Source organism: Macaca thibetana, chromosome 5 (assembly GCF_024542745.1).
Source record: "Macaca thibetana thibetana isolate TM-01 chromosome 5, ASM2454274v1, whole genome shotgun sequence".
NCBI lineage: Eukaryota > Metazoa > Chordata > Mammalia > Primates > Cercopithecidae > Macaca > Macaca thibetana.
Window position 1 is genome coordinate 70,387,617 of NC_065582.1, and position 15,018 is coordinate 70,402,634.

The 15,018-nt window shown below is 38.3% G+C and overlaps 1 protein-coding gene and 1 long non-coding RNA gene across 5 annotated transcripts in view; one reads left to right on the forward strand and one right to left on the reverse strand.

Annotated features, from left to right (window-relative positions):
• SYNPO2 (synaptopodin 2) overlaps nt 1–15,018 on the reverse strand; it is a 174,562-nt gene that overhangs the window by 55,085 nt on the left and 104,459 nt on the right. The gene's annotated exons all lie outside the window — the stretch shown is intronic.
• LOC126955607 (uncharacterized) overlaps nt 11,136–15,018 on the forward strand; it is a 50,798-nt gene continuing 46,915 nt past the window's right edge. Inside the window, exon 1 of one of the 2 annotated variants that reach the window (XR_007725990.1) lies at nt 11,136–11,194. This is a non-coding gene — a long non-coding RNA (uncharacterized LOC126955607). The remainder of the gene's footprint in view (nt 11,195–15,018) is intronic. The other variant, XR_007725989.1, reaches the window with a different exon arrangement.

Genomic DNA, 15,018 nt, shown 5'->3' on the forward strand with positions numbered 1-15,018 from the left:
CATAATTCCCACATGTTGTGGGAGGGACCTGGTGGGAGATAATTTGAGTCAGGGGCGGTTCCCCCATATTGTTCTGAGGGTAGTGAATAAGTCTCACTAGAGCTGATGGTTTTACCAGGGGTTTCCACTTTTGCATCTTCCTCATTTTCTCTTGCCGCTGCTATCTAAGAAGTTCCTTTTGCCTCCCACCATGATTCTGAGGCCTCCCTAGCCATGTGGAACTGTAGGTCCAGTTAAACCTCTTTTTCTTCCCAGTCTCGGGTATGTCTTTATCAGCAGTGTGGAAACGGACTAATACACTCCTAAAAGACAAATTAATGTTAGCTTCATGCAGAGGGGCAAGGGAAGTCAGTGAGGCAAAGGCATAGAGCCTAACACATAGTAAACGCTCAGTCAGTGCTTACTGGATGACCTATTTTTTCACAACACAATACCACCTTCCACGAATACTATAGTATCTAATAGAGTACTCAGAACAATTACTATGTAAGTGAGCTGACAGGTGTAACCCTACAAAATGGTTATGGAGAAAAACCCATCCTTGCTATTCAAGGTGAGGCTCATAGACCATCAGCACTGGAATCACCTGGAGGCTTGTGAGAAGCACAGAATCTCAACCCGCAACCCAGACTTACCAAATCAACATCTGCATTTTAACAAGATTCCCAGGTGATTTCTCTACACACTAGTGTTTGAGACTGGGCTGTACTAAAGACTCATAAACCATTAATGGCCTTCTATTACAAGATGGTGGTTAATAACTTCTGGCAAATATCAGGCTTTCCTGGAGAGGACTTTCAAATTACAGAACCCCGCTTTTATTCCCCTGCCTTCCATGGAAGCCGATTCTTAGAAGCGGGAACCTGGGTATCTGCATTTTTAATGAGCTTCCCCGGGTGATTCTGAGGTCCATTATTTGACAGAACATGGCGTTATTTTCTATAAAATACTTCAGGGAAATATTTTGGGGGCCAATCAATTATGTTAACGTGTGTGTGTGTGTGTGTGTGTGTGTGTGTGTGTGTGAAATAGGCAAATCTTTGAATGTCTGAGTGGCTTTCCTACAAGGAACCATATAATTAACTCTATTGAGCTTCAAATAATCATATTTTTCAGGGAGACTAGAAGATAAGTCTATGATCATTATTTTGAGATTTTTTGGCATGTTCTTTTATTTAAACTATATGCTTCTTACTGTTTTGAAAGCAAAGGTGTTCCAAAGCCAAGACTCCTTGGGTCAGAAGTGGCAAACTTAATGTAAGCTGGTGTGCTGCTGAAGACGGACTACCCATGTGTAAAAACTATAGCCCAAATTTTATCCCTAGGCAGATCATGCTTGCCAATAACTAGCTCTACAAAAATATTTTGTATCCACTGCAAGCATACAACAATCTTTATGAAGCATGTGATAATATTTGTGCTAGATGTACAATGACTATAATTTTTATTAAGTCTCTACCTGATCACAAAATTTAACATGCTGAAGACAAGGGGTTTTCATTTGTTCTTGATTTTCATTGAAACTAAATATGATGAAATTTCCATTTCCTCTCTATTATTACATAAACCTGAAGCAAAGAGATGAAATTACTAAGTGCTTGTTTTATAGAAAAAATGATCTCCACATTAGTTAAATTAGTTGTAAATAATATGGCATCTTCTAATATTTGAAGGAAATGGAGCAATTAAATGGCACATAAATATATTAAAATATTTAATAAGAGTTAAAGTTCAGCAAAAAAAATTACTTAAACTACACAGCATCATATATAAATTATGCTTTTAAAGGAAATAAACATTAATTTCTTGTGATGAACTTTTATAATCTTAAAAATTGTTTGTAAAATAAAATGTAAGTAATGTTGAGTCTCCTCATCTTGCTACCAAACAATTTGGATTTCAATGAAAACATTAAATACCTACTTTTTCTTTTCAAATAAATGTTTTGGCATCCATCTTTTATAATAACATCATAATTTCTGTTACTGTTTAATCTCATTTATATTTGCTAAGACACTTCATTCAAAGCTTGCTTTGCCAAGAAAAAAAAAAAAAAACCCTGTGCAATTTAAACCAGTGTGCTTGCAAATTTCCACTGCTCATTTCCCCTCAGTTTGGAAGGTGTTCATTCATTCACTAAGTACTGAGTACCTCCAGCAGTAGGTAGTGTTCTAGGCTTGCTGGTCTAGGATAGACCCAGGAAGAACTGGCAATTGGAGTCCCATCTTAAAAGACTGGATATATGACTTGCCTTGATAATCACAGATAATCACCAGTACCCACAGCGAGAGGGGCACTAAACTCATCAAGATTGACTTAATCCAACAAGTAAGTATTAATCACCTAATATGTGCAAGGTACTGTACTATGAAATCTATGAAGATGAATATAGCTGAGTTCCTGAACAAAGCCTCTCAGAAATGGAAAGCTGTTGCATTCTCTGCTGCAAAATTTAGTCTCCCATTTGTGTTTCATTTATTTGTCTCTATTCCCTTCCTCCTCCTCTGGAAAATAATAATGTATATTACAAATTCTTCATGGGTCTACATGTGTGATCCATTCTCATATATTCCTCTATTAACACATATATACTTGACATGTTCATATTCCTTAAAACAAAATACATGCAGCAGAAGTATAAGATGATGTTCACATATAAGTGTACAAATAAATGTTTTGTCAGTCCCCCAATATCAGTGGTTAAAAAACCATTAAAATCCATATTAAAATAGGAAAGGGTGTGATTGTAGCAAACATAGAGTGACACTCCTAGCACTAGGAGCTAAGACATGAACATGAAGACCAAGGCCAACGTGGCTTCACTCTGGTGCCGCTGATGAGTGCAATGTGGATTTGGTTCCCAAGAGCGAAGCTGTTGGCTGATAAATGATGAACAGAGTATCATGAAACATAGGTTTTGATTTATGCCATATAAGCATATGACCATGCCATATATAAGGCTTATAGACATAAATCTAAGTAAGTACTTTATGTGCCTCTAGCTCAATAATTTTAAAGTCAAACTACCAGATGAAATCATTTTGTTTTATGTTTGTTTGTTTTTTTTTTAACATTTCAGGATGATCTTTTTCTCCCGTGCCTTCCAGTTTTTAAAAAAGTTAGTGGTAAAGTAGACAGTATGTCTATTTTAAATATATATATTTAGTATATAATATATAAAAGTAAATATATATATATATTTACCTTTGTTCTTTTTTGTTTTGGGGATTTTCAGGCTCCTTCTGTGTCTGTGTGTCTGTGTGTGTGTGTGAGAGAGAGAGAGAGACAGAAAGAGAGAGAGAAGAGAGAAAGAGAAGGGGAGGGAGAGAATTGTTTGTAAGCCTCTTGACATTAGAGATCATGTCTTTCTACCTGGTACAAAGAGCCAAGTACATTGCCTCATGTGATGTCCATAACCCTTAGAAGTCCCAAAATGTAATGAAAACAACAGTAAAATAAAGATGCAACAAACCAAGAAATTAAGTGAACCTGAAGAAATATGAGGTAATTTAGGATGGTCACAAAAATTGTTGCAAGCATAAAGCAAAGAAAAACTTGGTTGACAATAAATGTAGATTGAAAGGTAAATGTAATGAGACAGACCATGTCAGCATGTGGTGATACCCTGGCTATGCAGATAATCCTTGCTCTCAAGAGCTGAATTAGAGCAGCTACTTCCAGATGTATCCATATAAAAATAAAATATTGTAAGTGTTACAAAGAAAATAAAGAAATAAACAATCTGCATGCTTCTTTGGGGATTACCTAACTTTAATTCATTATTTTATATACAATTATTAGTGATGCTTACCAGATCTTTATTAGTTTCTTCTTTTGATATTGACATTTTTAAATGGGATAAGTACCACAAATTGTGAGTCTGTCATATTTTTGTTCCCAAAATGCATTCCTTTATTTTCTTTATAAGGCAGCTGTAGTTTATAAATCCTGAGGATTTAATAGTCACATAATTTCTCTTAGTAATCCCCAAGGCTTCCATGAGCATATTTCTGGGTCTGACAGCCAAGGAAATAGTTTTGGGGTCTTTCTCCACAGCTAGAAGATTCTTTGGTGTTTCGGTTATGTATATAAATTCACTGGATACTTTGTGTTCTTGTAAAAGAATAGTCCACTTCTGTCCCTAAGAGTGTTAGTTGTGCTTTCTTTTCCTTGAACACACTGATTCCATCTTGAACAACTTCATCAGCGTGTCTTTTTGGCTTCATGCATTATAAAAAGTATAAGAAAAGCCAGGGTTAGGACACCAACTCTCACACCTTCATGTTCAGGTTTATCTGTAAGTAGTTGTTTTGTATTTATTACTGCTGATGGTGTCAGGGTGAGTGTGGCCTGGGTGAGCTGCAGCTTCCTTTTGCTAAGGAGGCAGACGTCTTTGTCTTTCTGTTGCCCAGATTCCTCCGGCTGGAGCTCAGATACCTCAGTTTCTCCGCATGGACACACAGTGGTTCAATAGGAAACCATTTATTATATTTGTAGAATGTAATAATTATAGTTACTGAGTGCTCCAACTGGATTTTAATGTTCCTAGACTAGCTTAGTGTTAATGCTACTTCAAAACAATCATTTAGTTGTTCTTGGCAACTGTTTGCACATACAGTTTTCTAAAGGTAGATATTTATTTGCCATTTTAAAACTTTTCTCAGTTATAAGAAAAGGTAATTTTGAACAATTTCCACAAATGGACAGACTTGGGAATGGCAAACCCTAAGTTAGAGATAGAGAAAGCCAAACAGACAATACAATTTGCTCTGCAGAATTCCTTGAAGAATTAGGAATTTGTGGGAACAGCAAAGGTGAATGTAGGGCTGAAAACAGGAAGCCTTGTTGAAAGTCTAAGAACATAGTAGACCCTCTCAATGCCATTTCCTGTTCCCCACAGCCACGCAAATATCCTTTATTTACCCTACAGGACACCAGGCACAGTTTAGGGTGGAAAATAAAGGGTGAAATGAACGATTAACTACCGGATCCTGAAATTCCCACTTAAAGCCGTGTCCTATCTGGGCTCCCAGAACTCTGGCAGCTGGACTTTATACCTTTCTAGGAGAAGAATGGAAGATTCTGATTAGTCAGTCAATTAAAATAGTGATATTAAGACTTAGCCAAGAAACAGCCCAGCCTGACTCCCTTAGAGTAAGCAGAGAGCCAAGGACATCAGTTCTAATCTAAAGGAAAGCCTCTACTGTAAGAGATACATACTAAAAAGTCAGAATGCAAACATAGAGACTATACTGGGAGAGGAAAATGTCAAAAAATGTTATGACTAATGTCTCCAGAATGATATCAAATCATGGAACACAAACAGAATGATACAAAAAAGAATGAGAAGGACTTTTGGCAATTAAAACTCTCTTAGCAGAAGTGAATAGCTGAGTAGAGAATTTGGAAGACAATGTTGAAAAAATTTTCTAGAGTCTCCTGAAACCTAACAAGTTTGAGTAGCAGTGATATGGTTTGGCTCTATGTTCCCACCCAAATCTCATCTCAAATTGTAATCCCCACGTGTCAAGGGAGGGAGGTGATTGGACCATGGGGGCGGTTTCCCCCATGCTGTTCTCATGACCGTGAGTTCTGTTTCATGTGTTTGGCAGTTCCTCCTTCACAGCACTTCTCTCTCCTGCCACCCTGTGAAGTAAGTGCTTGCTTCCCCTTTGCCTTCCATCATGATTGTAAGTTTCCTGAGGCCTCTCCAGCCATGTGGAACTGTGAGTCCATTAAATCTCTTTCCTTCATAAATTACCCAGTCTTGGGTATCTCCTTATAGCAGTGTGAGCAGTGGACTAATACAGCAAGACAAAAAGATAAAAATAAAATGAAAAAACTAAGAAAATTAGAGAGGATGCATACAAATGGTTCAACATCTAAATAACAGAAATTCCAGAATGAGAAAACAGAAAATAAAACAAGTAAGTCATCAAATAATTCAAGAAAATTTCTTACAATTGAAGGCAAGCATTGCTGTATATAAAAAGCCTATATAATAGATGAAAATATACTCAAATCAATAGCCTAGAATATAGCCTATAATGCTATACCCAGATAAATTATCAATTAGGTGTGAGGGTAGAATAAAGATGGTATCAAATATACCCAGTCTCAAAAATTCAGCTCTCTTCACTCGTTCTTAGGAAGCAGCTGGAGGAGGTGAACCACAAAAATGAGGAAGAAAAACCAAAGAAACAGGGAATCCAACTTGAGAGAGAAAAGAGAAATCCCCAGGATGATTAAGAAGAGACTCCAGGAAGACAGCTGTGCGCCTAGCAAAGAGAGTCACTAACTTAAATTAGAGGAGGGTAGAAGACTCTAGGAAAATGGCTACAAAACCAATGACATTGGCCAGGCACAGTGGCTCACGTCTGTAATCTCAGCACTTTGGGAGGCCGAGGCAGGCGGATCACGAGGTCAGGAGTTCGAGACCAGCCTGGCCAACATGGTGAAACCTCATCTCTACTAACAATACAAAAATTAGCCAGTCATGGTGGTGAGCACCTGTAGTCCCAGCTACTCAGGAGGCTGAGGCAGGAGAATTGCTTGAACCGGGGAGGCAGAGGTTGCAGTGAGCTGAGATCATGCCATTGCACTCCAGCCTGGGTGACAGAGTAAGACTCCATCTCAGGAAAAAAAAAAAAAAAATGACATTGATAGCACTCCTGATACATTTTAAAATATCCCAGAGGACAGTTAGATGGAGTGAGTTTGAGGATGAATTAACGACAAATACTTAGAAAACTAAAATCTTAAAAAGAAAGACAGTTGTTAATTATAAGGAGAAAATAATTTGTGCAAGAAAGGAAAAAGTATTATTAACATGCTACCTGGCTAAGCTTAATAATCTAAGCACTGAACAGTGTTTCAGTCAAAACATAATTAAATTGGGAGGATAGGGGGTACTAGGTAATCATACGAGCTTGAAGTAGGGCCTGGAGAAGGGTAGCAGAACTATATATCTTCATCTTCCGTTGTGGCGTAACAATGAATAATGAATAATTTTTACAACTGAGAAAAATCAAGAAATCACACAGATGTATATTTTGGAAATAAGAAAATTAGACAAAGGTAAAAAGAAAATGTTTTGCCTTTGGGAAATCTAAAATTGATGGTTTTTCATAACAAGTATTCTAGAACTGTTTGACTCTTTACACTAGGTATATGTAACTTTGATAAAGAATAAGAACTAAATTTTAAAAAGCATCATGGCTTTTCACCAAATCCTTGCATTTTTGATATTTTTGCTTTCCAGTATACTGGATTCGAGTGACCTGTGAATTTAAACTTAAACTCTGTACAAATGAAAGTTGCCTTGACTTTCTAAAAGTTCTGCTGCAGAATATTAAATAATCTATGTGCTATGGACACGAAGGGTTAAATAGCTACTTGCCTATTTCTTCAGTTAGCAATGAGTATCCACTTAAGGACAATATTAAAGTGCTGTTTTTATTTCAGTGCCTATCCCTAGTCTAGAAGTCAGTATCTAAATATAAATATATATAAATGTATCTGTGTCTTGTGTACAACGCTATGTTTGATTTAAGATTTTGAGGTGGAGAAGCAATTTTCCTTTCTCTCTTCCATTTTTTTTTTTCTATCAATTGATCCATTCTTCTTTTAACTATGTATGGAAGGGCCATAGGGCTAGGACACTGCACAGGTTCAAGGCGGCATGACCACATTAGACACATGTTAATGGCACCCCCTATGGGGCACAAAGCCAAGGAGAAAATGAGCAGTGGGTATGAAAATGGAGAGACTTTTTACCTCTTGAGGGGGAAGTATGAGGGTAGAAAGAACAGCCATGTGGAATAGAAATTCTACGATGGAGAGCTCAAATATAACTTCACTTCACTGCACTCATATGAAACTCTAGACCTAAGAGATCTGTGCCCCAGTGAATGCTTTCAGGTAGTTACAGATTTTCTACTTATGTCTCAGCAGATGTTGAGAGAGAGAAAAAAAGAAAAGAAAGAAAGAAAGAACAGCAGGAAAACATGGACCCTCTCTGCAAATGATGTAATTGAATTCAAAGAAGTGGAATTAAATGTTTTAGCTATTTCAACTTGCTAATCTTTGCTTCCTCTCTCTCCTGTCCACCTCCCTTCCCCTTTCTACTGGAATCCAGCCCTGGCAACTCAGACAGTAATGAGCTCATGGGCTCCAAAATATGGCCATGGTATGAAGGTGGCAGCACAAATTTTTGAACAGCATTTCAGCACCACGCCACACTGCCGAGAAGGAAGCCTGTGTAATGTGAGCAACTATAGCTCATGCTGTTTTATGAATCCTGGGTGGTGATCCCTGGGGTTGCATTACTCATGTGTGTGTCTGTTTCTGTGTGTGTGTCTGTGGGTGTCTTCTGCTGTTTTATATGACAGTCATCAGGACGTCTTCCTCGGCTTGGACATATCAAAGGGAGGGGGGCTCTCACCTATTATTAGCAAGGTCTTTCACATTGAAAGCAAAGAAAAGGTGAAAGGACAATGACCCTCTCTGACCCAGGAAAATGAAGGACAGGTTATCTCAGTGGGTTACAAGTGGTCTTTTTCCTTCACAAGGAAACAATGCCTCACATCTCACATCCCCTACCTGTGTCAGTGTCTTGCTTTTTATTACCTCATTAAGTCACCAAACCTTGCTACCTGGTGGAGAAAGATTGATAGGGTGATAACAGGAAGGCTCTCTCGCTCACATTGCAGCAGAGAGAGTGGCTCACATTGAGCCATGACCGTGCCACTGCACTCCAGCCTGGGTGACAGAATGAGACTCTGATTTGCTTACTAAAGGAGGCTTGCTTTCCTCCCAGGTAAACCCATGGTCAGGAGCTCCTTTCTGTTTAAAGGGCCTTTCCCTAAAGCTCCTTCAACTTTTCCTTTGCCAGCTTCTTCAGAGGACAAATGACTTCTTGGGCAAATACACAGTGGTGTTGAACATCTCTACTTCAAAACCTTTAAAAAGTACCAGGCAATAGAGCAAAACCCTGAAGATGGTAGTAGATTAGAAGGAAACTGTTCTCTGTGTTCAGATTCTGTCTTCAAATATGATTTATCCTGCAAAGCCCAGATCAATGAAGCCCTTTGCCTGATTATTCTCTTGTACTCCCCAGGAAGAGGTATTATGAGTCTATGAACTCAGCAAAAATTACTTTGCAGCCTTGGCAACATAGCAAGATCCCATCTCTACATAAATAAATACATGCATACATACATACATACATACAAACTAGCTGGGTGCGGTGGTATGCGCCTGTATCTCTTTTCTGGTACTTTATATTGTAATTATTAGATAATGTGTTATCTCTACTATCTTTACAAAAGGAGAAACCTTATTTTAATATAATAAGATAATATTTAATCTTATTATCCAGGCTGGGCACCATGGTCCACGCCTATAACTCCAGCACTTTGGGAAGCTGAAATGGGAGGATTGTTTGAACCCAGGAGCTTGAGACCAGCCTGGACAACATGGTGAAACCCCATCTTTACAAAAAAACACAAAAAAAATTAGCTGGGCATAGTGGTGCATGCCTGTAGTCTGAGCTATTTGGGAGGCTGAGGTGGGAGGATCACCTGATCCTGCGAGATCGAGACTGTGGTGAGCCATGATGGTGCCACTGCACTCCAGCCTGGGGTGACAGAGTGAGACCCTGTCTCAAAAAACAAAAAAAATCGTATCCTTCATGGTAAATGAGTAATAATAACAGCTAAACATTTCACTTTACATACATTATCTCTAATCCTCACAATAACCCTGAGAGATAAAGGCTGTTAAATCCATTTTCCAGAAGACAAAACTAAGTCTTTGAGATTTTACATGGCTTGCCCAAGATCACAAGTTCAACAAGTATCCAGCTCTGCTGATGTTTAAAGGACATCCTGTGCTCTGCACATTTTAGCACAAGTTAGAAAAAAAAGGGAAAAAAAAAAAAAAAAAACAGAGTAAGAGAGAGAGGGAGGGAGCAGAGAGGAGGCATGGAGAGGAAGAAGAGTTAATCTCAAACTTTGATCCATTTATTGGAGAGGAAGAAGAGTTAATCTCAAACTTTGATCCATTTATTGGAATAATAATTCACAGACTCACAAAGTTGCAGAGTTGTGAAAGATTGAAAACATTAACATACCTACCCTCTATTTTTCACAGACATAGCAACTGAGACCCAGAGAGGTTAAGATCCCTGTTAAAGATTGCATAGCTACTGACACAGCTGAAACTAGCACAGACCTCAGTGATCCTGAGTCACACTCTAAGGTGCCTTTCTCTGTGAGATGTAAATTTTGAACCAGGCACTAAGATATTAATACTCATTTAAAACAGGAGAGCAACTAATAGACATGTAAACTTGCTCGTTTAAACTCTGGTTTACTGAAGTTCTCTGGCTCCTAAGAAGCAAGAATTACAATTTTTAGAAGTTTTCATAATTAATTTTCTCATCATCAGACACATAGAAAAAACCTAAAATATACACGATAATATAATTCTCTTTTTTTATTCACCAGAAAGGAAACTTTACCCTTAAAGTGTGTTTCACTGCTTAGCACTCCTAGCAATACAAATAATGCTCCATCCTTGAGCACTCTCTTAAATTCATACTTTCAAACAGCAAAAAGGCTACAAAATTTAGAATATAACCAAGCTAGTGAAGTGTGCATATTAAAATATATATTTACATAATTCAAGGCCTTGTAGTTTTGCTCAAATAACTGATACATGCTTTTTGAAAAATGTGATTATCAAGCAGCACCGTTAACCAAGTCCTAGTCTCCCATCCTTACCACTCCCGTCAGAATCCTAACACTGTCTCCTCCAGGAAGCCCCCTTCTCCTTCCTTCTCAATTCCCCCAAAGCTATTGTACTGTCAGGAGTCAGGGACATCTAAGATCTTGGAAATAAGGGAACAGGGCTTGCCTTGGAGGATTAACTCTAAATCAACAGATTGCCTATGAGAACAGAAATGTTTAAAGTTGCCTCATAAGTGGACTGAGCACAGAACAGAGCTGACTAATGGGAGGTATTAACATATCCAAAGAAAGAATGTGTCTTTCTGAATGGGTTGTCCAGAAATAGAAATTAGAAAAGAGTCATAGGCAAACAGTGCCCATAAAAGTACTGCCCAGAGAGAAAGGCAGCCAGACCAAAGATTTGCTCTGCCTGGTGCAAGTAACAGGTGCATTCAACTGCAGAGGTAAGCAGAGCAGGCATCCACTATTGAATCTTTCAACTCACAGACTTTGTTCTGATTCCACACTCACAAATCTAGCTTTACTAATAAATTTGGTTCCTAAGGGAAACTATCATACTGGCTAGAAGATGCAGGTATTCGGTCTTATCAATACTTTTTTTCCCTCTCTCTGAAGCAACAAACCAGAGTTCTAGTTTAGCCTCAGTGTTCTGTGTCTTCAGGTAGCATGAGTATAGTATCCCTAGATACTGTTTGAGCAATAACAAGACTGGTTCAGAATCTGCATGTTTGAGAGTCAGTCCTGGACTATGCTACACTGACAAAGGTAAGGCCATCTTGAGAGACCTTATATCAGCCAGTCAGTCAATGTTTCCCTACCTCATTACATCTTTTACATTTTTGTCAAAATTAATTGAATTCTTCTCTGCCTGCAAATAGATGTTTATTGATTGCTCTTTCTTATGACTTTTTTTTTTTTTTTTTTTTTTTGAGACAGAGTCTCACTCTGTCGCCCAGGCTGGAGTGCGCGATCTCCACTCACTGCAACCTCCACCTCCCGGATTCGAGGGATTCTCCTGCCTCAGCCTCCCAAGTAGCTGGGACTACAGGCATGTGCCACCACACCCGGCTTATTTTTTGTATTTTTAGTAGAAACACGGTTTCACCGTGTTAGCCAGGATTGTCTCAATCTCCTGACCTCATGATCCACCCGCCTTGGCCTCCCAAAGAAGGGATTACAGGCGTGAGCCATCGCACCTGGCCTTATGACATATCTTATATCTTGTATTATATTGATTTTTATTGTACAAAAGTGTATTTCTCTCCTTGAGAGAAGGTATTGCTTTGTTTATTCAATCACTTTTTTTATCAATATGGAAATGATATACAATTATATTCTCCATATACTCAGGATGGTAGGGGTGCAGACAGAAAAACAAGTTACACATCTGGCAAAGGTAATAAAAGTATGTATAAAGAACACAAGCATTGCAAAAGCGGTGGGGGAGGGGGTGGCTGACCATATTGGGAAACCTTTCTAGAGGAGGCGATGTCTGAGTTAGATTTTGGGAGATGAATAAAACTTCAGTCACTGCAGCCAGAAAGGGGAGGAGCATTCAAAGCAAAGGGAACAACAAGTGCAAAGGCAAAAGTGTGAACTGACCTGGGAACCAAAGCACAGCTTAGTGTTTCCAAGATGGGAAGTGCAAGGAAGAAAGTCATGAGAGAGACGAGGCTGGATAGGTAGAAAGAGGATGAAAAGTTTGTGTATGCCACATAATGGAGTTCAGGCTTTCCATTGTAGGTGATAGGAGCTAGCAAAAGCTTTTCAGTACAAAAGAGCCTGGATTGGATTGTGTTTAGTAAGACATCTTGAGCATCAATGTGGACAAAGAAATATAAAGAGGCAAGACAGAAAAAAGCAGTATTAGACAGATGATAGAGAGAGAGAGAGAGAGAGAGAGAGAGAGAGAGAGAGAGATAAAGAATGAAAGCATTTGGAAAAGTCCAGACCTAGCACTGTCCAATAGAAATATAACATGGACCTCAAATGTAAGCCACATGCTCAATTTTAAACTTTCTTGTAGTCATTTGTCACAGGTCTCATAAGTTATTGGTTATTAAAGGGCAGAGCTAAGATTTAAACCTGGGTAGTCTAGCTTCAGAGTCAAAGCTTACAATTTGACTCTGATGCTTACAAAACGCATTATACTGCCACTCTGAATGCAAAGCCTGTGAAATCAGACAACCTGAGTTCAAATAACTCCTCCTTCACTTACTAACTGCGTAACTTGGAGCAAGTTATTTAATTAACAAACTTTGGTTTTTCTCATTTGTAAAATTGGAAATAATATGCCTATCTTGTGGGGTTTTTGAGAGGAATAACTGACATAATGTATATAAAATGCCCATCATTTTATATGTGATAGGTATACAATAAATAGTAAATAATAGTTGCTATTATCACATATATTGGGCTTGGAGCTCAATATATATCCAAGCTGGAATATATATTTCCATCAAATATCTAATATAGTATCTGGTCAGAGCTCTATTTTTTCAAGAAATGACTTTGATTCATCACAAAGGCATATGTTTAAAGAGCTTTGCAAATGAGAGCTACAGGCTGGGATCATCCTAAGTCAATAGCGCAAATAATCATTAGATCATGAGACAGCACTGTTGAGTGTTCATGGCACTTAGATATTATAGAGAATTGCACTGGAAGTAAAATATATGAACCTTGCTCTTACATTCAAGGAGTCTAAAAGAATGAACTGAATTGTGAGAGCATGTTTGTTTGTATGTCCTTTCATTAGTTTGTGATTTGAAAAATAGTAAATAAAAATTATTCATCAAGGATCTATGGTTACATGCCTAAAATCCAAGAAAATTTAATCACAGGGGCTAGGTATGTCTTATCTCCTATTCAGATAATCTAATTCTTGCATGGGCAGGCATTTGGATAAGAAAATAAATGCCAAAATTTTAAAAATTAAATACCCCAAAACTAGAAACAAAGATCTTTTTCTATAACCCCCAGGATTTTTAACTTTAGATTTCCAAAATGTTTATGGGAATAACATGCCACTTTCTACCAAGCTTGTGGTTATGTGATGTAAATTTACTCTGTCATTAGGATTGCATTTTACTAAATCTTTGCCTTTTTCTAGATGATAAGATGCTAGGTACAAAGCCTTTCAAGAGTTTTTAAAGAAAATTGCTCTGTAACCAATTAGTACTCAAATTGACAACTCCTCAGCTCATATATTGAATTAACAGTGCTCATATTGATGCATCTAATCCAATTGTCACTCCACCCCTCAATTCTTTAAATCACATTTAGGTGGTAGGTCTCCTCTTTCAAATCAGGGCTAAACTAATAACACACAATGTTCTGAATGCCAAGCTTGTTTGATTCTTCTCATCTCAGGTTCTGTCAGGAAACCCGCTTAAGAAACCTCTCCTCTACAAGATGTTCAGTGGTCACATATCTGGCTTGCCCTACAGGCACAGCAGATGAGTAACAAGTGCGTTTATAGATTTTGTGGTGCTCCAGCTGTCCCTGATGGCAGGGTTTTCTGCTAAAATTGGTAAATTTTTGGCTATCTGCCTCTTCCCCTGAGCAATTCAAGCATCACCAGCAGAGCACAGTGGTCTTAGGAGGCCACACGTGGGAGAAAGAAATTAGATTCTTTGTAGGAACAAAACTACTTGTCAGAGTGTGGCCTAATATGGTGGTAGTGACTGATCCAGAGGCCCCCTAGAAGAACCAAATATTCAGCAGTATAAAAGGAAATATTAATCAGCTCAGGGGCGGTGCATGGGACTGATGATCAGCTGGTCTGGCTTAAGCCTATGTCTCTTCCGGCTTGCTAGGTAAGACTAGGCAAAGCATTAAATCACTCCATGCTCCCAGCATCATAAGTCCAGGGATTAAACATGATAGTGGAATAGATTTTCATCATGTCAGAATATAAGTAAACATTCAAGAGTCCTTTAAAATTTAGAAAATTCAGAAAAAATATTTCAAATACAAAGTAAAAAGTAATTGGGGGAAAAATATGGGAAGAAAGAAAAGACTCTGAAATCAGCTAAACAGGTTCTCATACAAACATCTGGAAATACCGTACTAAGCTGCAGGTCATACAGGGGGAAAACATCTGTCATGGGAGTCTGTCGGCCTAGAAACTTGTAGGCCAGGAGACTTGTGCTTGAAAAGGAAAGTGGAGAAGGAAGGAGGGACATTGCTGTGGCTTACACACGAGGACAAATCCAACACTTCAGTGGTGAGATGTTGAAACTCACACAGACACATTAACAAGCTG